The sequence below is a fragment of the Halichoerus grypus genome, chromosome 2, assembly GCF_964656455.1.
Source record: "Halichoerus grypus chromosome 2, mHalGry1.hap1.1, whole genome shotgun sequence".
Taxonomy (NCBI): Eukaryota; Metazoa; Chordata; class Mammalia; order Carnivora; family Phocidae; genus Halichoerus; species Halichoerus grypus.
This window is the reverse complement of record NC_135713.1, coordinates 26,811,365-26,837,254: the sequence shown is the minus strand read 5'-3', so window position 1 is coordinate 26,837,254 and position 25,890 is coordinate 26,811,365. Positions and strand designations below refer to the sequence as shown.

The window sequence follows — 25,890 nt, the reverse complement described above, 5'->3', positions numbered from 1 at the left end:
TTTATAATCACTAGGCATGTAACAACTCTGAGCATTAATTTGGCAAATTTCTGTTCCAACTGGCTATAGTTAAAACTATAGAGCAGATCACTAAGAGGCACAGCAGATATCCTGAGATGAAGTAGTGTCTATTTTTCAAAGAAATAACAGATTGGAGGCCTGTCTGTGAAAGTCAGGAAAACCCATAGGAAGGTTTAAGGTGGTTGTTTACAAAGTCTGATCTTGTTGCTGTCAGGGGTGGGGTAGCAAGGTTTACACGGGTCAGAATTTGTCCAGGCATTGTGCCTGGGGCAGTGGAGAAAGCACTGTGTGGATGAAGGAAAGGACTGCCCACTGAGCCGCCTTCTCTCTTCTCGCCGTCAGTGCTGTGCAGGGCAGGACAAGAAGATGGGAAAAGTGGTGTCAGGGGTGCAGGGTGGGGGGGTGGGGAGCTTAGCTTGGTTTAAATGTTTTCTAAGAAAATGCCATGAATCAAATAGCTCTCCTAACTGTTAATGGTCCATAGATTCAGCACGAAGGAAAATCAGAAACCCTTTAGTCCAACATCCCACGGCAAGAGGTAAGTCCTTTCTAGTGCATTATTGAGCTGTGAGCAGCTGGTTTGCATTTGAATACCCAGGGGCACTAGCTTACTGGGGAGCCCATTCATTCTAGTCTCCGACGACTATGTTTGTTTTTCATGATCAGGCATAATTTGCTTCTTTGGAGCCTTCATCTGAATAAGCCCTCGGTAAAATTTAGCTCTTACTGTGGTTATTGTCATTGGCTTTTTTTTTTTTCTTCATGAAAAACACCTCAAGGTTATCAAGGCTTTCACTTCTTCTCAAGACTAATTTCTTTGATTGCTTAAACTCATGACTTGGCTCCCAGATCCTTTACTGTCCTGGCTCCCCTCTCTCTCTCTCTCTCTCTCTTGCCACGTGGTTCACCAGCAGTGACCAGTGCTTCTTGTGATCAACTCTCTTTGACATTTCCTGGCTCAATTCATTCCAAAGAAAGGCCCCTTTCATCTCTCTGCTTGTGCTTATCAGAGACAAATGCCTAAAACAGAAGACTAAGGTTGTTATTGGTTGACATGGGTGAAAAATATATGTAGGTACATGAAGAACTAGGTCCCCTGGAGCATTTACATGCTGAAGGAGAGCTGGGGTAGGGAAAGTGATTTTAAACTAGTATCAGGGACACAGCAAGCTCATATGTAGAAAGAATTTGTTAATATTAAATAGAAATTATGGAAGATAGCAAGATTTCTTTTTGTATTATTTATTTACACATTGCTGTTTTTTCATCAAAAACCAAAACAAATTAATCTTCATTTTTGGAAGCAAAGCCATTTCTAGATCAAACAAGCTGAATTGTAAAAGAATAGGAGACTCATGGAAGATTAAAAAATATAGTGTGTTTTTCATTGCAAGTATTAGATTTTTAAGTTGTTCTTGGACGGTCTGTGGGAAAAACAGGGCAGAACCAGATTCTTCTTTCTCGATGCAGGCAATACAAGAATGAAACTAACAAGAAAGTAGAAAGCCCTTCTAAGCTTAATTAAATTATCAGCAGTAAAGGAGTAGTTTCTGAATGGTATTGATACCTGCCCTTTGTTAAGCAACACAAGTAAACGATGTCCCAACTAGTAACCTACCATTGCATGATGTAGTTTGCAAGTTATTTTCTTAATATTGGTGATGAGTTTGTGCTAAGTGATCCCTATTCTCTTGGCCGGTTCCTCTCCGTCTCAATGATATATATTTGCCAAATGGCTAGCTAGAGCCAGATTTGTTACAACTCGTACAGGGCAACTGAGATCTGAATTGCTAGTTGAGTAGAAGATGCTGGCTGTGTCAAAAGCTAAACTTGGGTTGGGGTCATGGGCATGGGGAGGAGAAGGCGTAAGCTGGAAAAGACTGCTCACTGCAAGTGAGTCAGCCCAGGGAAACTGATATTTATTAATAGGGCTCTTTATTGCAGTACAAAGATCAGTTTTACCTGGTGCTCCTAGACGAGCAATCACCAGGGTCTAGAGTCATGCTCAAAATTCAGGAACATAGTCCATGGGAAGCAAGTAGGCAAACTGTTGCAGCAGACATTGTTGGTTTCCATTTATCCCTTTCCTTTTTCCTCAGAGGACCCTGATTTTGTGTGGGTATCTCTCTTTTTAAAAAGCAACCCTCGGGGCGCCTGGGTGGCTCAGTCGTTAAGCGTCTGCCTTCAGCTCAGGTCATGATCCCAGGGTCCTGGGATGGAGCCCCACATCGGGCTCCCTGCTCCGCCGGAAGCCTGCTTTTCCCTCTCCACTCCCCCTGCTTGTGTTCCCTCTCTCGCTGTGTCTCTCTCTGTCAAATAAATAAATAAAATCTTAAAAAAAAAAAAAAAGCAACCCTGCACTCCCAGGGAGGCTGGCCCCAGCCCCAGGGCATGAATTGTGATTGGCTCAGGTCAGTCCTGGCAGTCTCTTCCTCTTGCAGGTGAGCACGCACACATGAAGAGATTCTGGCCAGTGAAAAGAAAAGAAAAGAGAGAGAGAGAAGTCTGCCCTGGGTCCTTTTGAAAAGGATTGTCCAGACATACACACACAGGGAAAGAGAATTTGTCATTCTACTAGGCATTATCACCTTTGGATGTGATGGCTGGAACTGCGGCGGTCATTTTACAACATGAGGGGAGCTAGCTTGAGGATAAAACCCACATGTTGAGCATGACTGAGCAGACAGATGACAAGACCTGCGGTCTGAGGCTAGACCTGAAACACTGAATCAACCTCAGAGCTACCTGTGAGGGAGTGAATGGTCTCCAAAATTTGTATGTTGAAGTCTTAATCACCAGTACCTTAAAATATGACTACATTGGGAGACAGGGGCTTAAAAGAGGTAATTAAGGTCAAATTAGGTCATATGAGTGGGCCCCTAATCCAATCTGACTAGTGTCTATGTGAGAAGAGGAGATTAGGACACACAGAAGAAACACCAGGGATGCAAGTGCGAGCCAAAGAGAGAGGCCTCAGAAGAAACCACACCATCAACACCTTGATCTCAGACTTGCAGCCTCCAGGACTAGGAGAAAGAAAACATCTGTTGTTTAAGCCACCCAGTCTGTGCTATTTTGTTATGGCAGTCCTTGTAAACGAATACACTGCCCTTCCTTTGGCCTGCCTTTGGCCTTTGGCCGTACTATTTTTCTGTTTGTTTGAGTGGGGTTTTCTGTTCTAACAGAGTTGTTGAAAACACATGCGGAAGACCCTGCAGCAATATTTTTCCATTGCCAGTGGAAGCCGGTCTGAATATGGGAGATGTAGCTAAAACACTGAGGGCTAGAGCACTGTAGAGGATCATCTTGTATACTGTCGTAAACACAGGGAGTAGTAGGTCATTAGTAATCAGGAGGAAGCTAAAGATGTCAGGGGCGTGGTGGTATTTTAATATTTTTCCAAATGCCAGGGTAGGGCTTTGGTCTCTGCTCTCTCAACCTTCTCATAACTGGACCTGATGATGGAGCCTCATGAGGATATGGTTAGTTGTCAAAGGACAGAATGAAGCTGACTGTCCATGCAGAGGTTTAGACTGACTGATCACTATGACCTCAGCTAACCTATCAAATCAACTAGCAACAGATGAAAAACGAATTTTGACCAGCTTCAGGGAATGAGAATTTATAAAGTCCTAGGTAGTAGTTAGAATAGGAGAGCATAAAACCTACTCCATTTTATGGGTCTCCCCCTACTAATTTAGGTTACCCAAGTTCTAACTTCAAAGCAGGAAGTTGGGCAACCACTGGATTAAAGACAGATCCACTGCCAGCATGTAAGTATTATACAGCTTACATATACTGAGGCTTAGCTCTGAGCTATGAAATACATGTTTCTCTCATGACTAATGCAGAGTTGTGTTTGTTGAACCAACTTTATTTTTCTAGATAGTAGTTGTCAGGTTGACCATAGCCACATTATTTCAAGCTTTCAGTGCTTTGATTCAAATAGCTCCTCTTTGTTCTTCCTGCTTCCAGAATATTCCCTTCTAACCCATTCTGCTCCCCAGTGAAGCTTCCTAGGATCACTTTGGTTATTTCTTCCCTCACCTCCAAAACATTCACGTGGCTCTAAAACTATTGAAAACAACCTTTAGTGTAACTGCCCAGGCTGCAGTCCTATATTCCTTCTCTGAGAGTTCCTTTATCCCAGAGGTGAGCCCCGGGAGTCATGTTAATTCAATATGGCATCAATTCTCTCATTGTACTAGGAATGGACATGCAGATTCTCTCTCACAGAAATTTGGAATTGGAAGTCAAAGATGCTGGTAGCTTCTGCTGGCCAGTTGGACTGAGGAGATGTAAATGTGTGAGTTGTGGGCTGAACTGTCTTATATATTCATGGGGAAACAAACAAACAAAAATCTCTTTTGCAGAGGGGAAAGGATGAGAAGGATATGCAGAGATAAGCCAAGGTGAAGCAAGGACATGAGTGGGGTGGAGTTGTAGGCTCCAAGCTAGCAAGCCTGTGCTCTAGCTCCTGAGAGCTTTTCATTCCTGGTTCCAAGCCTTGGGGACACCCAGTTGCCCACTCTGCCACTGGGCTCCTCCAGGTCCCTTTGTTTTTAGGTGAACTCACTCCTTTTGGCTTACACTACTTTGAGAAGCTTTCTGTTATTTGCATCCAAAACCATTTGGGCCAAGGTAACGGTAAAGTCCTAAACTTTTGGCTTGATATTCAACATTATCCACAATTTAGCCATCCTATATGGTTTTCATCTCTATATTTCTCTGCCGCCCTACATGGTACTTCACTCACACCAGTCTCCTTTCTTTCCTCCTCTCACACCTTATACATTTTTGCTTGTTTCACATCATTTCTTCTACCTAAAATGCTCTCCTTCTTCTTCTTGGACTACTTGGACCCTGCACATTTTTAAAGGTCAATTCAAGTTTGCCCTTTTGTGGAAAGTCTTATACAAGCTTCCCCGCTCACAACAATGTCTCCTTCTTTTAAACTTCCATCGTGCTTGTTATTTCTGTTTTCATGTAACAATAGGTTATGGTAATGAAGAAAAATATGATGAAAGACCTTGATGACAGAAACTCTAATATTCAAATTTGGAAATAATATGGGAAACCAAGGACTGTATCCCTGTCAGATATGTCAGAACAAGAGAGTAGTGGCAAACGTATGTTTAAGTATTACCATTAATAAAATAACATCCAATCTGTTGGAAAACCTGAAATGTGCATGTTCCTATGATCTTATTTAGCTTAATCGGAGATACCTACATTGAGTGTGATAAAACAATTAGATGAGAGGAGGTAGAGATGGAAAAACAAGAGGATGTGAAAGAGAAGATGGACACTGAGGTATTGGAGAAGATGGAGATTGTAGGGATAGGCGCTGATAGGACAGGGAGGATGGAAAAGAGATGAGGAGATGTGGAGAGTCTTTCTTCCTCCTCCTTGCCTTTCAGGTAAAATAAACTTTAACCCTGACTCTGTCACTAGCTCCTCTCTCAGAAAGGGAAGGGGAAGAGAAGTTGAGAGGGGGAAGTAAATAAAGAACAGTAGGATGATAAGGAGGACAAGAACCATGGCCTCCCCCAGGGGAAGGCAGTCTTAGAATCCCTAGCCTCCAACCCAGGGTGGCATATTACAGTCTTTATGACAAGATTTAACCTCTAGTGACAGATTAGTATCTTTAATAATGAACATGTGAATTCTTATAGCCCTGCCTACTCAACAACATTCACTAAAAAAATATTTATCGCGCTCTTTATTATCAGATGGTTTGCTAACATATGAAGTAGTCACACTCGTCTCTCATTGCATATTATAGAAACCCACAACCACCATCTGATAACTCTGGCAATAAACATCAGTTAGCCATGGCCATGTTCATGAGGCTGCCTTTTTGAGTCACCATTGACCTTTTGTCCATGAGAGCCTTCCCCACCCCGTCTGCCTCCGGGGTTTTCCAAGGCTGATGCTCCATGATTAGTAGATGGGCTTGGGTCCTTTTTCCTCTGTACCTGTTCCCAAGAGTTGTTTAAGATAACCAACCACATGAGCTTGCTTAGATATATCTCCTGGTTGCCATCTAGAGACAGCAATGCAGCGTTTGAAGCCCAGGACATATCACGCTTTGTGTCTAGGAGCTCTCCTCTGACGTCTTTATTCAGTTATCAGAATATCCAAGGCAATCTGAAGGGGAAAAGATGTTACACACCGGTGTCAGTCCTGTTCACAGAAAGGTGAAAAGATCACTGCATTGCATGTCTTTCTTCCAGTCTAAACCCATATGGAGACCAACTCTTGAACCAAGCACTGACCTTGAGTAACCCACAGCCTAATGGGAAAACCACCTGGAGAATTTATAAATCATATAGATAAAGACTAACTTCTTTGTCTGTGGAAAAACTTATACAAATAGAAAGCTACCTTCTCTCTCAGCTCCCCGTTTCCCACTCCCCATATTTTCCTCAATTTTTTACTTCATTGTATCTTAGAGGAGGCATTAACTAGTGTTGTAAAGGAAGGCACATTGGCTCTGTGCGTGTGTGTGCGTGCGCGCACGCACGTGTGTATAAGAATGTAAGAGAGAAGTGTTCTGATTTAATGGTTCATTTTTATTTTTATTTTTATATTTTTTAAAGATTTTCTTTATTTATTTATAGGACAGAGAGAGACACAGCGAGAGAGGGAACACAAGCAGGGGAAGTGGAAGAGGGAGAAGCAGGCCTCCCGCCGAGCAGGGAGCCCGATGCGGGCCTCAATCCCAGGACCCTGGGATCATGACCTGAGCTGAAGGCAGACGCTCAACGCCTGAGCCACCCAGGCGCCCCTGATGGTTCATTTTTAAAAAAGTAAAACCTCTCTCTTACCACAAACCTATGCTCCTAGATTCTGCTCCATTTAATCCCTTCAGATTCCAGCCAAACATATAAAACCCATTTCTTAGCCTTTCTTCTCTCACCGGAGATGTTTGCATGTGCTGTAGTTTGGGAGGTATCTTTCATTCAGGCTCTATCTCTACGTGTGGGATGAACAAAGAGCATCTCCAAGGGTCGCACATGTTATGTGCCATCAGGGTGTGTTGGAAGCAGTCCTGCCTTGCCTAATGCCCAGCAGAGCCATTTTTTTCCTTAAGTGGACACATTTATGTTCTGTTTTTACTCCACCCTCCATCGAGGTCACAGCACCCCCAGTGGGTGCAAACTGTTACCTTGAGGAAATAAGAGTTCTGGGTGCTTCTTTGAATTTTCAGTTTTGTAGAATTGGGATGCTGAAGAAGCTGAGCATCATCCCTCAAGTCGTACCAGATTTGGTATGATTTTAAGCTTCTTTAACTGGAGGATTTTAGCTGCCAGTTCATCTAACCGAGTTTCTATGATTCACAGTCCAAATCCAAGTCACAGTTCCGTGATGAAATAAGAGACTATTTTTTTCCCCCAAGACTCAGATACCACAGATATGACTGAAAGGTTCATGGCTAGGGCAGTTCCATCCTGTCACGTGTCGACCGACTCAGCCTGGAGCTACAGAGCAGGGAATTTGGGGTTCAAAGAGGTATGGCACGGCATCTAACCCATGCTAGCTCTTTGGCCGGTATTTGTTAATTGACTAATACAGTCTCAACACCAGATGTCATCTTTTAAGAGTCTCATTTTCCTTCCCATAGATGTTGGTGAATCCATGTTTCATACAAAAAAAATTGTCAATTACAGAGTGCCATCAATTATTTGAAAAATAAAGTGAACCCTCCCTCACGGACTGGCTACGTAATTTGTGGAGCCCAGTACAAAATGAAGATGCAGGAATCCTTGTGCAAAAATTATTAAGAATTTCAAGATGGGGAGTGCCTGGGTGGCCCAGGTGGTTAAACGTCTGCCTACAGTTCAGGTCATGATCCCAGGTCCTGGGATTGAGTCCCGCATGGGGCTCCCTGCTCAGTGGGGAGCCCGCTTCTCCCTCTCCCTCTGCCCACCCTCAGTTGTGCTCTCTCACTCTCTCTCTCTGTCAAATAAATAAATAAAATCTTTTTAAAAAAGAATTTCAAGATGGGAAGTACAGAGCATTAAACCGAATGTGGGGCCCCTTCCCTGTATAGATGGGACCCTGTGAAGCAGGTACTAGATCCTCATCTGCTTACCATGCATGAGGGCCTATAGTTACCAGACCCTGGATCTCTTTTTGTCATATACATCTGCTCGCAGCAACCATGAACTTCTGGGAGGTTTCTTAACTTGCTTAAGATCATATGCAAAAGACCGTATACAATGCCAGTTTTTTCCCACTAGACAGAATGTAGGGTCACTTCTGAACAATATCGTCACATATACAGTCTTGTATGGTTTTCCCTCATAGAATTATGTGGATAATAATCATTCACCCGGACTGAGAACTCACAATGCGTCAGGCAATGTTCTAGTTGTTTTACATGTATTTACACATGTAATGCCCAGCAGTGCATTCATGCAGCTTTGGTTGGGATTTGGCAGAAAGTGGAAAGCACAACTCCAAAGATGAACTGAAGAGATTTTTAATGAAGGGACTGCTGTCAGAGGTGTAGATAGGATTAGAGAGACCTTCGAGGAATAGGGATACATCTGGAACCAGCAGGAACAGGAAACTGTTTATGTCCCAGGCTGGAAGGAGCAAGGAAAAAGGACAGAGTCACATCTTTAGCTATGGCAGATAGACTACTTATTAAGTGCTATGGCCATGGTCAAGGCAGACAGCCTCTGTCCAAATCCCAGTAAGGAGGGATGGCTGGAGGACAGATATTCCAACCCCCTTTCTTGGTGTCCTCACATCTTCTGCCCAGGGCCTCCCTGTGGCCTAACCCAAGGGAGCCGAGGGGCTCAAGTCTCTAGAGGTCGGCCTCCTAAGACATAGAGCAGACACAGATACAATTATCCCCATTTTACAGATAATGAAAGGAGACAGAGAGGCTGAGGAACTTGCTCCAAATCACACAGGTACTAAGTAGCAAAGCCAGGATTCAAATACAGTAAGTCTCAGTGCAGAACTGAAGCACTCGACACTATTGTTCTAGGACAGGTCCACGAATGGCCCAGAAGCCCCCGCATATGGCAATAAGTGATCTGCTACCAGACTCGTGAATTTGGAACATCATAATCAGGGGAAACCAGCCTGAACAAATAAAACGGAATTTTAATTATTATAAATGTGTGCGATTGGATTACCTTCAAGGTGAAGAATAATCAGGATGAGGGCGGCAAAGCATCGCCAGGGAAATGGTTTTGGGGGATTTAGTCTTAAGAAAGGAGAATAGTGGTTTGCTGTTAATGGCATTAACTTCAAAGCAAATAAGCAATTCTGAAACAGAGTCAAAAGCACTTGAAAAGTTCGATTTCTTAAATAGGGCGCATATTCTTCCCCAAATGATATTCTTTGTAGCTTGTTGAGATCATGCATTAGTTCAACGAGGATGTGTCAAGAGCCTCCCGTGTGTCCGGTGTTGTTCTAGGTGCTGGGATACAGCCATGGACACAACAGTTAAAATCTCTACTCTCAAGACACTTCAACTCTAGTGGCAGGAGACAGATAATAAACAACGAATAGATACGTGCTAATGCTACGAAGGACAGAGTAAGGACAGAGGGTGATGGGAGAGGGAGGCAGACACTAATATCGAATATCGAATTATCGCGAACACCCTCTCCAACAAGGAGACATTTGAGCAGAGAACTGGAGGAAACCTCTGTGTCCTTAGCTGTGCGGTTGTGTACCGTCGACCAGTTACACTGAAGAGAATGTTAGATCTGGAATGAACCACAGGGATGCTCACATTCTATAAAGAAATTGATGCCCAGAGGTCAAGTCCTTTATTCAGAGCCACATTATAAATAATTATGAATGAAGGTTGTGCTAAAAATCACATGTTGGGATTCTCATTTTCTCACTTAACAAATATCATTGGGCCCCCTTATGTGCCAGGCACCCAGTCTCATGCTTTTTGCACTGGATCCTCTTGTTTGCTGGTTCAGAATCAATTTTTAATTCATGAGCTTTTATGGTAACTGAAGGCTTGGCTCCCTCGAAGTATGGGTTTCCTTCGTGTGATGTGTCCAGATGCCCTGAAAGAGAAATAGAAGTCCCAGTAGCTGTGGCTGGCAGAATGTGACTTATAAACCGCCCTTTCCCCCTTCTTTCAACTGATTTATTTTCTTTTTTGTAATTTGAAAATTAGACTCTGGGGCTCAAGTGAGCTGGTTAAAAATCATACTCTCTCCTTCAGATTTTTTAACTGTAGTTCTAAAAAAGTGCTTCACCGCAGAGTTGTTGTCCTAGTGTGGGAGGTGGGACAAAGGGAGGAGAATTCCGGCAGGAAGAGAGCCAGGACGTTCAAGCTCAAATCAGAGGATGAAGTTGGAGCCTCAAGGGAGAAGCAGTGTGGGGATGCGACACAAGCCATCCCCGGGGCGATACACCAAATGCAAGGTACAAATGTAGGAAAGGGGTCAGTAGCCAGAGTGAGGGGACAGAGATGCGGACAGAGCCTGGAGGAGGTAGCTACAGGGGAGAAGGGAGACAAGAGGTTCAGCCAGGCCAGGTGGCAGGGACCAGAGCAAAAGCTAGCGTCTCATGCCCAGAGGTGATTCTCATAGATGCATATCTCCAAAAGCTACATGCAAGGCCCAGGTTCTACCTCTTGCCAGGTTGGCAATTATGTTTAATATAAACTCATTTTAAATAGCATCTTAAACTTTAAAAATCCTTCACACAAACACACTCTCTTATTTAGTCAGTAAGATAATGAATGGAGGTATTATTTTATCCATATTTTATGGATGGGAAAATTAAGGTCCAGACAGGTTGAGAAATGGACCCAATGTGTGATAATGAGTTCATGACAGCGCAGGGACCAGAACTCAGGTCTTCCAGCCTCCATCTCTTATATAGTTTTGACTCAGACTACACGGCTGTGTGATGGGAAGATGGAAAGGAGCTAACATCAGTGACAAGTCTAGGAACTTTAGACCAAAGATGTGGGACTTGTCCTACAGTGGGAATTCATGTTTCTTCTTCTTCTTTTTTTTTTTTTTAATTTATTTGACAGAGAGAGACACAGCGAGAGAAGGAACACAAGCAGGGGGAGTGCGAGAGGAAGAAGCAGGCTTTCCGCTGAGCAGGGAACCTGATGTGGGGCTTGATCCCAGGACCCTGGGATCATGACCTGAGCCAAAGGCAGACACTTAATGACTGAGCCACCCAGGCGCCCTGGGAATTCATGTTTCTTAAGAAACAGTAATTTGGGGGCACCTGGGGGGCTCAGTCAGTCAAGCATCTGCCTTTGGCTCAGGTCATGATCCCAGGGTCCTGGGATTGAGCCCCGTGTCGGGCTCCCTGCTCCCTCCCTGCTCCCTCTCCTTCTGCTGCTCCCCCCTTCTTGTGCTCTCTCTCTGTCAAATAAATAAATAAAATACTTTAAAAAAGAAACAGTAATTTGCCTATGTAATTTTCCCCCTTCTTCTCTGGGAGCCAGTCACTTTAGTTGCAAAGGAAGATAACGTTGTGGCTTTGGTCCTTAACTTGAAGCATTCAACCTAGTTGAACTTGAAAACAGCCAAGGATCATCTTTCCCTGGGCTCTATCATGTGAAGCCCCACATTAGTTTATATGGTCTGAATGTAGATCCCAAAGGAGAGGACTCACCACTTACTGCTCACTTTGGCCAAAGCTATTCTACACACTTTAGAACCTCCCATATAGGCTTCAATATGACCCTACATAGGAGATACTATTATTATCCTCAGATAAGGGAACTGAGGCATTGGGATGATAAGTAATTTGACCCAAATCAGACAGGTCATTGCTGCCCCACCCTTAGATTCCCAGCACTCATGGCTCCCATTTACAACAGCAGCTTTCTACTGGAAGCTCTTGGGACTCTCCACCTGATGCCTTTCTCTGGCCACAGGAGCAGGTGTGGCCCAGGCACCAGGACAGGTTGGAAGTTCCAGGGAATGAATGGCCCTCGGATAGATTTCAACCAATGACACTGGTGGATAAAGACCCCAGCAAGCTTTCCCCTTGAGTGGGACATTCTGTAGCATGCTCCCTTTATATGGTCTCCAAGGTCCCCACTGGGATGGAACTGCATCTGCCCATAATGTTAAAATGCTCACTTCACAGGTGTTTGCTGCTTCCCACCCATCTATCACTCTCTAACTGATGCTTTCTGATGTCATCTCCTACAGAAAATATTTCCACTCGAATCTTTGTCGTGGGATCTATTTCTGGAGACTCAAACCAAGACAGTTGGTTGAACTGGAAATGGTCTTAGAAAACAGACCCACAAATGGATCTGGAACCTGAGAGTTCACTGGGCAGAAGGTAACGAGAATCCTTTGTTGGCAGTAAGTGAGATGGTGAAAACCCTTGGTGCTGGAGAATATAGACTCTCACCTGTGAAGGACTGAGATGGGGTACGGTGGAAAGGGATGCCCCGGCTCATGGGAGGGTTCTAGCACTTGAGAGAGTTGGGGGCAACAGTAACTACAAAGATCGGGGAGTTGGTTGTCTGTCGTTGACTGCGGTGGTAACTCTGAAGAAAGAAGATAACAGGTTCATGTCAGTGAAGAATGAGAAGGTCAAGGGTCCTCCATGCTGGCACAGGTAGAGAGACTCCCATCTGCTGCAGCTGGAGGGCAGGCTGCTGAAAACTAGACCCCTGATTTGGTTGTACGAACGACAGGGATGGAAGCAACAGCACGGGTTTCCTCTCTGCAAGGCCGCTCCAGCTCCTGCCGCACCTCAGTGCCTGACCTAACGATGGAGGCTGGGGCTGAGCTCTCAGTTTTGTACCGTCCCTCGCGGAGTCAACTTAGTGTGGTGGAAAGTTGATTATCCTGGCCCGTCTCCCTCAGAAGGAGACAGAGACTTACGCTTACTGGGGACAGATTTACCTTCCTTGTCTACAGAGCCTCTGCCAGTACCTTGATCCAAGGACTCACAGAATATCTAGTTTACCAACATGGGAATCCACTTAATATCACCTCAGACCAAAGAAGCCACTTTACAGTGAAGTCAAGATGATGGTTACGCAGCCACCGGATCTACTGATTCTACCACCCAGCGCATCATCTGGAGGCTGCTGGCTTAGTAGAATTTTGGAATGGCCTCATAAACACTTAGCTGAGTTGCTAGCTGGGAATCACATGCCATGGACTTGGGACACTGGTCTTTCAGATGTTATCCAGCGCTTGGCCCCGGGAGGCAGGATACTCAGATCCAGGGAATAAAAGCAGTAAGTGGCCCTCTCACCATCATTCCTAGTGACCTACTTGGGGAGATGGTGCTTCCTGATTTTGCAACTTCAGTTTCTACTAAAGATGCCGGTTCCTGAAGTGAGTGGGAGGTGGGAGGAATGTCCAAACAGAGGAACATAATCAGGGTGTCACTAAATCCAAAGTTACGTCTGTCACCTGGTCATTTTAAACTTCTTGGCTCAGTGGTCCAGCAAGCCAAAAAATTTTCAAAGTTTTTATACTGGCAGGGATAATGGACCCTGATGATCCCAAGGGAGCAGGCTTCCTTCTGCACAGTAGGAACAGGAAGAAATATGTCTGGGACTCAGAGGGCATTCTGAGTCCCCCCCTTGATGCTTCTGTACTATGAATTGGCAATTGCAGCAACCACAGCCTGATTAGGACATGCAAACCTATGGGTTAGACCCCTCAGGGGTGAAGGTCTAGCTTATCCCACTGGGCACACAACGTACACCAGCAGAAGGACTGGCTGAGGGTCAGAACCCAAGGTAGGAGTAGAGGAGCCAGATAATGATAGCAGAGTTCGAGCCTTAGGTCTTCACTGCAATAGAAGGGACTGTAGCTTGTCTTACTCATATGCTTGTTAGAAATTTTTTTTCCTGAAAACTGTAACCAGCCACCTTGAAAACTCAGTGACAAGACAGATGCATGAATGGATCTGTGTGTTGACAGGGATGGACTATAGCAGATGCTGCTGGTCCTGCACTCACATCCTCTCAGTGCCCACTGGTCCTGGGCAGGCAAGCACGTCCCCACTTTTGCCCAAGGGCTTCTCTGCCTAGAAATTCCAGGGAGCTCACAGGCTAGAGGGCAGCCCTCAACTAATGAAGGATGGGAGTCGGTAGATAAATACCCTGCTTCCTTGCCTCTTAGGTGGGATGCCTTGAAGCATGTTGTCTCAGAAGAGAACCCCAGACACACCTAGGGAGCCTGCTTCCTAAGCACATTACATGGTCTGTCTTCCCTTTCCTGCATCACCTCCCCACTCCCTCACTGATACTTCCTTTTTTTTTTTAAGATTTTATTTATTTATTTGAGTTAGAGAGAGAGCATAAGAGCGGGGGAAGAAGCAGATTCTCTGCTGAGCAGGAAGCCCAACATGGGGCTCAATCCCAGGACCCTGAGATCATGACCTGAACTGAAGGCAGATGCTTAAGCAACTGAGCCACCCAGGCACCCCTCACTGATGCTTCCCGATGTTAGCTCTCAAATAAGCCACTTATACCCAAATCCTTATTTCAGGTCAGCTTCCAGACAAACTCAAGCTCAGAGTGGCTGAGTCAGAATACAAGTCCTGGTAGTTTGGCCTCAAGAGTCCTTGCCTTTAACAATTACATGTGAATTAAAGAATTATCCCATAAATATAAAGATGCCAAAGAGGAGGAAAAGAATCCAGATATCTTTAAAAGCAGTCCCCAAATCAAATAATTCTATCTTCACAAAATCTTATGGCCAAGTGTGATTTTTTTATGGAATAGGACTTCATTTGGTATACATCTCTGTGGGAGAGTTGGTGGACACTCATCTGGATGTCTCTTTTCTTTCTTCTCTTTCTTTTCTTTTCTAGTGAGATGTGAATCTATCCATTTAACATTTTATTTTTTTTCACATTTGAAAAAATGTGATTGCAGGACACTCCAAGTAGAACTCCCTACCCCTCCAAAAAAAAAAAAAAAAAAAGGGTAGATGTGTAAAACAAAATTGTTTTTCTTCTTTAATTTTTTCTCCCAACCAAATGAAATGTTGTCTCTGACACAGAGCAAAAGTCTTGACTTCCTCCACACCCAAAGTGTCATTAGGATCTCTGAATTATCTTCAGCCTCAGAGAGAGGAGAAGAGATGATTGAAGAAGCAGGAAAGGCTCCCTTGTCCTACCTCCTCGAAATAGACCCGGGGAGGCTGTGGCATTCTTCTTCTCTGTCCTCCCTCTGTCCTCTGTCCACCTCTTTCGAAGTCTTGCAGTCCAGTTTGGAGTCTGAACTGGGCTAAACAAAAACCACTCTGAAGAAGAGGAGGCGGTTCGGCCTGGGGACTGTGGTGGGGATGCGGGCTGGCATGTCTGTCGGCTCTGACGCGGTTGGCACTTTTTGTTGGTATCAAAGGCCACTTCTTCAGAAGCAGCTGCTCACAGGTGGCTGGAGGCAGTGGGGTCCATCATGCTGCTAGTGGTGTGCATATCGAGCCCCAGTATAGATAGCCTCCCCAGCTGACCAGATCCCACGTGACCTAGGCTGAGCTCTTCAGTAGACCATGTGGTTCTGGATTCCCTGGCATTTGGGCATGACTCAGATGCTGTAGGGGGTCACTTTCCATATCCAGATCCTTCCCAATGAACAGATGAAGGACTGGGTATCCTTCCAGATGACCAAGGCTGAAGGCATTGACTTAGCTCTTCACAAGAGTCTTGGGAGAATTTCAAGCAATTAGGGACTTACTATTATACATTAAAATTTTAAATTAAAGAGTTTTGGTCAGCAAAGAGGAACAAGAACAAAACACTGAATTGACAATGGCTTGGGAAGAGGTTTGCACTTTTCTTAGAGTGGGAGGCAGCTGTCCGTGAGTCACTACATCCAGAATCTGAGCTTTGTGGCCTGGATCACTGAGACCGGGCCAGCCTGATGGGTGGAAGTGGCCTGGTGGGGTGTGAAAGTACAAAGCTGCACTCATGAGTCCGTCACTGGATCACCTCTTGGTTATCTCATAGACTGAGTTGGCAGGAAAATGTATGGCCCAACTCGGAGACTGGGGGCCTGCTTTGAGTCCCAGCCACACCACTACTTGGTATGACTTATCTTCTCTGGGACTCAGTGCCATCATCTGTAAAAGGAGGACAATAATTCTCTCAGTCAGCCTCCTAGCAAGAAACAGATACATTCTCAACTTGAGAAGTTTAATAGAGACTTCTTGCCAAAGTGGGCAGGACTAGGGGAAACCAACAAGGGACAGTGAAGCACCCCAGAGCTGGCAACACCGGGGAGCCAATGCTGCCCCTAGGCCATGGGGTGTCACCAGAATGGAGAGTAAGTACAGATTTGTCTGCAGGGAATTTTCAGTGGAGGAACACTGCCGCTGTCATTGTGTAGACCTGATGTTGTTATGCCCTTCCTGGATGTGTGTGCCTCCTGCTGGAGTCCCCAGGGGCTGAACCCACCTGGGATCCAGAGTGCAAGGGAGCCAGACTGAAGCTATCCTTAACAGCTAGCTTCTGGGGTACAAAGCAGAGTACAGAAAGGCAGAGAATGGCAGATGGGCAGACAGAGACTATCCAGCTCAATCCTGATAGGATTGTTGTGAGGATTAAAGAAGTTACGGTATAGAAATTCTTAGAGCAATGCAGGCACATAGTAAACACTGTGGAATAGTCCATTACTATTATTATAGCCCTAATATTTCTCTGTTTCCCTTAGCATCCAGCTTGTTGCAGAATCGATGGAGCCATTCCTTATGTGTCTAGCACCAGCCTAGCTCCTGCTTCCTGGAGAATCTCTCTGCCAAGGCCAGATGCCTGCTCCTCATCTCTGGGACATTGCTCTTACATGACAATGTACCTCCGCACATGGGCCCTGCATTATCTCTGAGGCAAGGAGCACTGGGCATGAGCCTCTGGTATGTTGGTCTCATCTGGATAGTCTTTCCTTCTCACCTTATAAAGTAAATCTCTTCCAGATAGGTAAGCACAAGTCCACCCAGTTGAGGCTGATCAGATGGTAAGCCTACACTTACTTCCTCTCTCCTTATCAGTTAGCTATTGAGGGTCAAAAGTCTCCCACTGTGAGTCCTACTCACTTGCCGAATTGAATCTTGCCACCTACCTGCTCCAGAGCTCAATAGTAATTTACATGGCTACCATCTATTGGATATCTTAATTATGGGCCAAACAGTATGTAAGAAGTCTTACATATTTTATGACATTTAGTACTTAACAGTAACTCTGTCAAGTATTAGTGTCCCCATTTTGCAGGTAAGGAAACGGAGACTCAGAGGTTTCACTTACACAGTGAGGAGGTGGCAGCATCCAGGTTAGTCTCACTCCAAAGGCCTTTCCACCACACAATGATGTCAATGGATCCACTTGAATCACGCATTTTCTTCTAAGATTTTTCTAGCCACAAAATACATGTAAGCAGAGGAAATGGACTTTCTGTCCTTGAAAAGCTTATTATATTAGTGGAAGAAGAGATTCACACAAATGGAGCAGTTTGAAAATGTTCCATAGGTGTGTCCAACCAGGTGCTAAATGGAGGATCACAAACTCTACATGCTGGGGGAGCTCCGAGAAAGGGAAGAATATGAGGAAGAAGTAATGGAGAAGTGGGGCTCTGATGGGGAGGCGCACTCTGCAGAGAGAGATGAGGAATGTCCATGGAGAGGGGGTCAAGGGAGAAAGAGAAGGTAGGCAGAGAGAAGGCCAGCCAGTGGAAGAGAAAACTGATCTAACCAGAGGAGAGAGGTCTAGGAAGTAGTCAATAATAGGGATAGTGGATAACAAGGAGGTTGAGAAAGAAAGAGGAAGTCTTGAGAGCTATGAAGAGGAATTTAGACTCAATGTGGAAGCAAAGGACCTCATGGTAGTTGTGGAGGGTACTGGCAAATGAAGGAAGAGTGTTGGGAAGGTGGAGACTTCAGGAGTAAAGGAAGGGACTGAAGGGAAGAGAGCTATTAAAACATGCTTGAGCAAAACACCAAGGACTGAGACAAAGAGAGAGAGAGAGAGAGTTGGAACCACCCTTCCAAAGAAGGACTAGCTGGACTTGGTGAGTAAATAGAGTGGAGGAGGACGACTTCGTTTGTTTCCATCATGGTCAATAAAGGAGATGGGGCACAGATGGGGACAGTCATCGGTACATCCCGTGCATTTAAACGACCTGAACAGAGGTTCCCTAAAAGGAATAAACACTGCCCCTCTGATCACAGAAGCAAAATTTACCTTTTGTTTTGCTGCAGAAGGGGGATATTAAGTTTTATGAAAAGCTCCTAGATCTCCCCTTCTGAGAGTTTAGAAAAGTCTTTGAGTAAATGTCTCTCAACTTAAAGGTTCCCTCTGTATGTCCTGAGCTGTGTGTGCCTTTGGGTTGGGGGTTCAGGAGCCTGGGAATGGGTAGGAGGAGGGTCCCCCCTTTCCATGGGGGAGTTGTGTCAATGTGTTCTTGCTGGTCCAAAGGAGAAATCTAAACAAGCCTAGTTTGTTGTCTTGTTAAATCTTGAGGAATTCAAAATTCATCCTTATTAATCAACCAGTCAAAAACTATTTACTCATTGAGCAAATGTCTTGATCCCCTTTGACCCTGGAAAGGATTTGTACTCATAGCTTCCCTTGGCCTAGGTTCATTAAAATATACACTTTCGTTTTTGTTAAGATGTCTAAAGAATCGTTTCCAGTAAACTGTTGCCACCAGTAAATTGTAAACGCCATGATCTTCCCATGAAGATCTTATATTTCCTTGACGTCTAGTCCTTTTGTTAACGTAGGTGCCTCTTTGCAAAATAAATAATTAAGTAAATTAATAAAATAAAATAATAAACTTCACTTCTCTGAACAAGGAGGCAGTTTTCATTTCCTTTGGGGGAAGCCTCAATTCAAGTTGTTAAATGCACATGATTTATAAATAACTCTTCTCCCTACCTATCCCCCCTTCCTTATTTATTGAGCACCAGATGAGAGCTGGATTTATTTGTTCTTACAAGCCTTTTAAATATTTCTCTCTATTTTATACAAATTAAGGGAAACTGTTAATCTGCCTTGAAAGCAAACAACATATTTTAGTTTGAAGTATGCCTCATGTTGTGTGACATTTCTTCCAAAGAATTTTGGTGTGTGTGTGTGTGTGTGTGTGTGTGTGTGTGTGTTGGTGGTGAGTGGGGGTGGGGTAGCAGGATTGGGCAGAGGAAGGGGAGGGCAACGTAAAGTTTTCTCAGAACCTGATGTGGTGAGTACAGGACATCAGTTCTTGAAGAGATAACAAGTGCTCACTTTAAAATGATTGCTCCCATGTAGTCTCTATCAAACTTTTAAAGAGGCTTTATAAGACCAGACATAAAGAGGCATTTCCTGATTAGCTGTCAGGAATACTATGTGTCTACAGACATGAATCACATCCCCTGTTTGTACATTCCATTTCACAACAGGAACATGAGAAGCACCCGCCCAGTCCTTACCAGCTCCAGGGAGAAGGGGGAGCTAACTAGCCTCCCGCCTGTGGGATGTTGACCTGAATGCCATGCTCATCTGGGCTGAGACAGAGCCTGGCACCAAGACCAGAGGAGATTGGAATCTAGTTGGTTCGATGGCATGGATAGCCCAGTCAAGAAACTCAGCTCCATGGTGAAGAGAGGGCTGTGGATTTTCCCCATGTACTAGGACTTTTGAAAGCACCTGAGTCATTGGACTCAAGGAACATGACCAGTGCTCTAACTCTTCTGTCAGAATTAGCCATCTGTACTCCCCTTTGCTCCTTTTCCAACCAGATGCTGCCATTTTCCTTTCTTACTTTTTTTTTAACTGAAGTATAGTTGACACACTATGTTACATGAGTTTCAGGAGCACAGCATAGTGATTGACAAGTCTATATGTTATGCTGCACTCACCACGAGAACAGCTACCATCTATCACCCTACAACGCTATTACAATACCATTGACTATATTCCTATGCTGTACCTTTCACCCCTGTGACTTACTATTTGCTTTTCTTATTTTGCATGCATGATGGATGGTGGAGCAGCTTCTTATTTCAACAGGAAGGGAATAAAGAGCTCCTAACCAGACTACAAATTTATCTCAGTCTCATGCTCACTTTACGGCTCCTTCATTTGTATGGCATTGCACTGTTTTCCATGCAAGTTCTGAATCCACTGCTTCCTATCAATGAGCAGCTATTGTGTATGCCTTCACCCCTGGCTTACTGGTTTGGATTTCTGATCCACCATTTTGGCAGGATCTCTGGGACAGTGTGCTTCCTACTACTACTTGCCTACCTGTCTCTCTTTCCAAGGATCCTGGGGCTAGCAGCAGCAGAATTGTACCCATCCATAAGGCCAAAGGGACAGGGGAAGGAGAGGTTACTGGAACCTGGAGGGGAAGGGAGTATTGTAGAGCAGGCCACCTGGAGAAGAGTAATGGTGTTTTGTTGAGGAGAGAAGAGAACTTCTCCTCTTCTCTTCCCTTCTCATCAGCTGGTGTCCCATTGGCCAAACCCAAGAGAAAGTCCAAGGGCAGAGGAACCCTGTCAGTGTAGTAACATTTACAATTTCCATTTTGGAGACAAGAAAATCAGACAGTTTAGGTGACTTTTCCAATTTGTAAAGCGGGAAGTTGAATCTAGACACATGTGGCTCTAAACCCATATTTGTTAACCACTATACTAGACTCCTTATCTATAGGATAAGTTCTTGTTTTAATCTTCAAATCTGATATTTTAACTCCTTGCCCATCTGCCTCATTACAGAGTCCAATTTGCATAAAACCTCAGAACCTTCTACAACTTGTGACTATGTCTTGTTCTCTGGATCCTGCCCCCCACCCCCAACATTGATTCTCCTTGTCTTATTAACTAAATATCTGTTCACAAACACCACTTGTATTACTAACATTTCCTATGGGAACTAGACAGTTCTTCTTTTTGGAATCAAGGGTGTGATACACCCAAGTCATAGGGTTCCCAAGTATCCAACCAAATCCCATAACATGAATGTGTTTTCCTGCCAGAAGCTAGGTGTATGCTGGCTAAAACCAACAGATAGAATGATTAACCTTAAGAAAGAATTCCAAAGATGAATAACTATATATTTGGAGGTGTTTGTTGTTACATTATTATAATGGTGAAGCATTAGAAGCAGCACGATTGTCCAACAACAGGGGATTGCTAGTATGGGTGGCACTCATTAAATACTGGTGGGGAGAGCTTTAAGCTCCCCTTGCCCATTTCTGGGTTCTGATGGAGATTTAGGGCATCTTTCTTTCTTTCTTTCTTTTTCTTTCTTTCTTTCTTTCTTTCTTTCTTTCTTTCTTTCTTTCTTTCTTTCTTTCTTTCTTTCTTTCTTTCTTTCTTTCTTTCTTTCTTTCTTTCTTTTCTTTCTTTCTTTCTTTCTTTCTTTCTTTCTTTCTTTCTTTCTTTCTTTCTTTCTTTCTTTCTTTCTTTCTTTTTCTTTCTTTCTTTCCTTTTTAAACTAAGCTCCATGCCCAGCATGAAGCCCACTGAAGGGCTTGAACTCATGACCCTGAGATCAAGAACTGAGCTGAGATCAAGAGTCAGATGCTTAACCAGCTGAGGCACCCAGGTACCCTCCCATCTTTTTTTAAGTAGGCTCCACACCGATAAAGCTTTAGGGCACATTTCTGGACAAAGCTCATAGGGATGCATTTGGGCTAAGAGGGAACTGTTAAAAACTCTTGTTCATCCTTTGGCCTTAGGTGGAGGGGGGAAGGATTAGGCCAGTTGAGAGCTGTTTCCTCTTAGGAGGATTCCCTGTCCTGGGAAAACCTAGCCAGACCAAATTGCGGCCCAGGGGAAAGGAGTAAGTGGTTTGGGAGACTCTGCTGTGGGCCTGAAGGACAAAGTCTTCCTTTGGGTTATCTTTAGTTGTTTCTTTTCACCATCAGATTGGTAAGACCTGGCGGGTTGAGAAAAGGGTGTGACCCAGGGAAAAGTAGGCAAGGATGACTTGATTTTCTTTTAGTATGGCAGGGAGTAGAGGATTAAAAGTCGGTGACTCACACATGTCCAGCTCAGCTCACTCCAGATAGGGGTCTGAGGCCAACACAGAGTACAAAGTATTCCTTTGCCCAGAGTGGCTCATCTCAACACTTTCCTAAAGCAGCAGTTCTCCAGGCATGATCCACAGCCCTTGGGGGTTTCTGGGACCCCTTCAGGAGATCTGCAAGCTCAAACCATCTTCATAATAACACTATGATGTTATTTGCCTTTTTAATTGAATGCTGCAAAAGCAAAGGGAACTGAAGTGCTGGCATGAATCAAAGCATTGGCTTTATGCTTTAATACAGTGTGGTATTAAAACCGTATATTTTACCAGCATAAACTCACAATTAAAAAAAAAGCCAGCTTCATATAAAAACATCTTTTTAATATTATGTGTGATGCAATGGGCAAGTAATACATAAAGCATTTCTGCTGCAGACCTAAGTACACTGGTTGTTATTTTTTTAAAAAGTGCATTGCAATTGTTTGAGTTACAAGCTGAACTAACATTTTTCATGGCACTTCATTTTTACTTGACAGAATGACTGACAAACTATGATTATTCAGGTTAGAGCATTTGGCAGATGTTTTTTCCAAAAGTGAATCAAGTGAGTCTATTAGTTCAAGGAAAATAACTAATATCATGTGTTGCTAATAAGATTCAAGCTTTTAACCAAAAGATAGATTTTTGGAAAGCTTATGTTAGCACTATGAGCTTGAACGCTTCCCAACACTTAAAGACTTTTCTGATAAGTCAGTGGTGATATGAACAAATGTGATTTTTAAAATACTTTATAATAAAATGTGTCAACATTAGGAAGCTCTGTATATCTCAGTGAACAAATATCTTCCAACTGACCAATGCATGATGTTTCAAAATCATGCATGAATCAAAGATCCATTCCAAGTGCAAATAGACAAATAGATTTTAATGTAGCAGATATGAAAAGTTCATTGATATTGTTTCAGATTCCACATTGCAACTAATCTTTAAAGAACTCCCACTTGTCAAGTTTTGGGTAACAAATAACATCTGTAATTATTTGAAAAGGCTATTAAAATAGTCCTCTCTTTTCCGATTCCACATCTGTCCGAGGCTGGATTTTCTTCATATACTGCAACCAAAGCTATATATTACAACAGATTGAATACAGAAGTTATGAGAATCCAGATGTCTTTTATTAAACCAGACTTTAAAGAAATTTGCAAAAATGCAAAACAATGCCAGTCTTGTCACTAAATTTTCTTTTGTTTTGGAAAGTCTGGTCACTTTTTCATAAAAATATGTTATTTATGATAACGTGCAATGGAATTGTAATTATTATTTTTAATAAATATATATAAGCATTTAAAAAAGTTCAGTTTTAATTACGAAGCCGGTAAATATTGACACATATAACCCACACCAACAAAGCTGCTCTGAAGTCTTCCATCATGTGTAAGAGCATGAAGAGGTCACAAAACCCAAGGTTTGCAAACCACGGAGCTAGCGCACTTGGTGAGCATGGGATGGGGTGGCCTGGGCAGCAATGCCTGGCTGCTCGATGTTTTAGGGATTCTCTCCTGTCTTCTCTCATTGCCTACCTTTTAAAGAATATAATACAGTCCTAATAACTAGCCTTATGAAGTTTTAAACATATTATTTTATAAAACAAAAAAAATTTTAAAGGTCTTATTTATTTACTTGAGAGAGAGAAGGAGAGAACGAGCGAGAGAGAGAGAGAGCATGAGCAGGGGAAACAGGATCCCCGCCGAGCAAGGAGCCCAATATGGGGCTTGATCCCAGGATGCTGGGATCATGACCTGAACCAAAGCCAGATACTTAACCTACTGAGCCACCCAGGCGCCCCCTATAAAGAAAAATGTTTAAAGCAGAATGCAAACCTATGTGTAGAATATGACTATCACGACTATGAATTATGTACCTACAGGCAAGGACAGGACTTTGAAAACTGAGAAGCATAATGTTAGGATGGTGGAATTATGCTGGATAGATTTTCTTTGATGTTATTATAATAATTGTTTAACAATTTCAAAAAGTCTGATTAAAAACACTCCTATACATGACAGCATCATTTTTCCAGATTTGAAAAGTAACAGTTCTCTAAGTTTTCCCCCAGTTGGTTGTAAAACCAAACTGTTAACTTGATGGTGCCAGGAAAGTCTCCACACTGTTTTGCAAGAGGGAAAATTTCACTTCTTAGACTGTCCTGAAGGCAATGGTCATGGGGACTGTATTTCTCTCCCATGCCTCTTGAAGGACGTAGGCAGATTGCACGGAGGACCCTGGGGACGGAGGGTTGAGCTGTCTGTGAACGTGGCTACTGAGCAGGAAGCAGTTAGCACCTGGCTTTGTTTACAGTACCCTGACCCGCTGTTCACTGCGGCCCAGAGGAGAGCTGGACCACGTCCACCAGTGACAGTGAGCAAAGTTACACGAAGCTGCCTGTGAATGAAATTTCCAAGGGCTGCATGCTCTGTACACAGAGCAGAGAACAGGAAGGACAGGTACACCGTAGGCCACCTGGCAAATGGCTGGCTGCACCCCCGGGAGCACGGCCATGAGCTGGGGAACTCCCTTCCAAGCTGGTGGGAGCACCTGAGCCTCAGGAGCACCTGAGTCGGTGGCCTGTCTGGGTCTGCCTTAAGAGGAGAGGTGGACTATGATGCTTGCTTGTAAATATGACGTGCTTTTTCTTTTAGTTCAACGATTTCATTCATTCATGCAACACACTGAGTGCTTACTATGGGGTTATCTGTTCTAGGGTCTGGGACTATAGGAGGGAACAAGGCAGACAATCTCACCCTCCTGGAGTTCACATTCTAGAGGAGAGACACAGAAAATCACTAAAATAATTAAGTAAAATGATAGGATATTGGATGGTGATAGGTGCCATAGAGAAAGATAAAGCAGGGGGAGGTGGGGGTGAACATGCAAGGGTGGGTGTGAGGGTCTTAGGGAAGCCTCGCTGAGAAGGTGGAATTGGAGCAAAGGCCTATTTGAGGTTATTGTAGAAATTAAAAATAAAGGTATAAAACGACAACAGAAAGTACCTACTCTCCCATTTTACCATTGCTCTTTTGTTGGCATTCTGTTTTCTCTGCATGTATGAACAGAGAGCATTCTTTCAAAGGTAGACATGGCTTGCATGTGCGGGCATGGAGGTCTGTTCCCTCACTTTGCTCTGCATCCCCAGCAGCTTTCCATGTTGCTTACCAGATCCACACCCTTCCTTTAAGCCGTCACAGAAGATGGGGGAGGGTTCAGCATAATGGGGAGCCCAGGGTCTCACCCCAGTTCTGCCCCTTTGGTGAGCTCTCTGCGTCCCACTTTCTTCGTCAGTAAGATAGGATAGAGGATTTAACTGATGGGGTCGTTTGAGAGGAAGGGAGTGATTTCACACGCATGAAGCAGGCTGTCTCCGGAACTCAGATGAGAGATGGTGGCTTGAACTGGAAGGGGGCAAGGGAGGTGATCAGAAGATACCTGATTCAGGGTACGTTACGAGGACAACCGCTGGGCTTGGGCACAGGGGCGCTGTTGATTTGGATGGGGGAGGCCAGGAACACACTCTGGGGGGGAGGCAGGTGGGTAACTCGCTTTGGGCCATATTAACTCTATTATCACCACCCTTTGTTCTCAATGCCATCGCCTCAGTCTAGGCCTTGTCCCTTTAAGACCAGACTATGGCAACACCGTGTGCCCACAGGACCCCTGCTTCGAGCTCCCCTTCCGGCTAATCCCCTGCTGTGGCTCTTCGCTTCCCTTCCTTGAATCCTTGGATCCTCCTGTCTACCACCCTCCTCCGCCTCCGTCCAGCTCACCCGTGGCAGCAACATACAAGTACCACCTTCTATGAAAAGCTCTTTCCTTCTGAATTTTGGTACAGATTAGGTGCATCACTCACTTGGTTTTTAGCATGTTACT

At 44.1% G+C, this 25,890-nt stretch overlaps 1 pseudogene; it reads left to right on the top strand.

The window, feature by feature from the left end:
- The first annotated feature begins 494 nt into the window (after positions 1 to 494).
- On the top strand, positions 495 to 15,640 carry LOC118545305 (NADH dehydrogenase [ubiquinone] 1 beta subcomplex subunit 2, mitochondrial pseudogene; annotated as a pseudogene).
- The last annotated feature ends 10,250 nt before the right edge of the window (positions 15,641 to 25,890 follow it).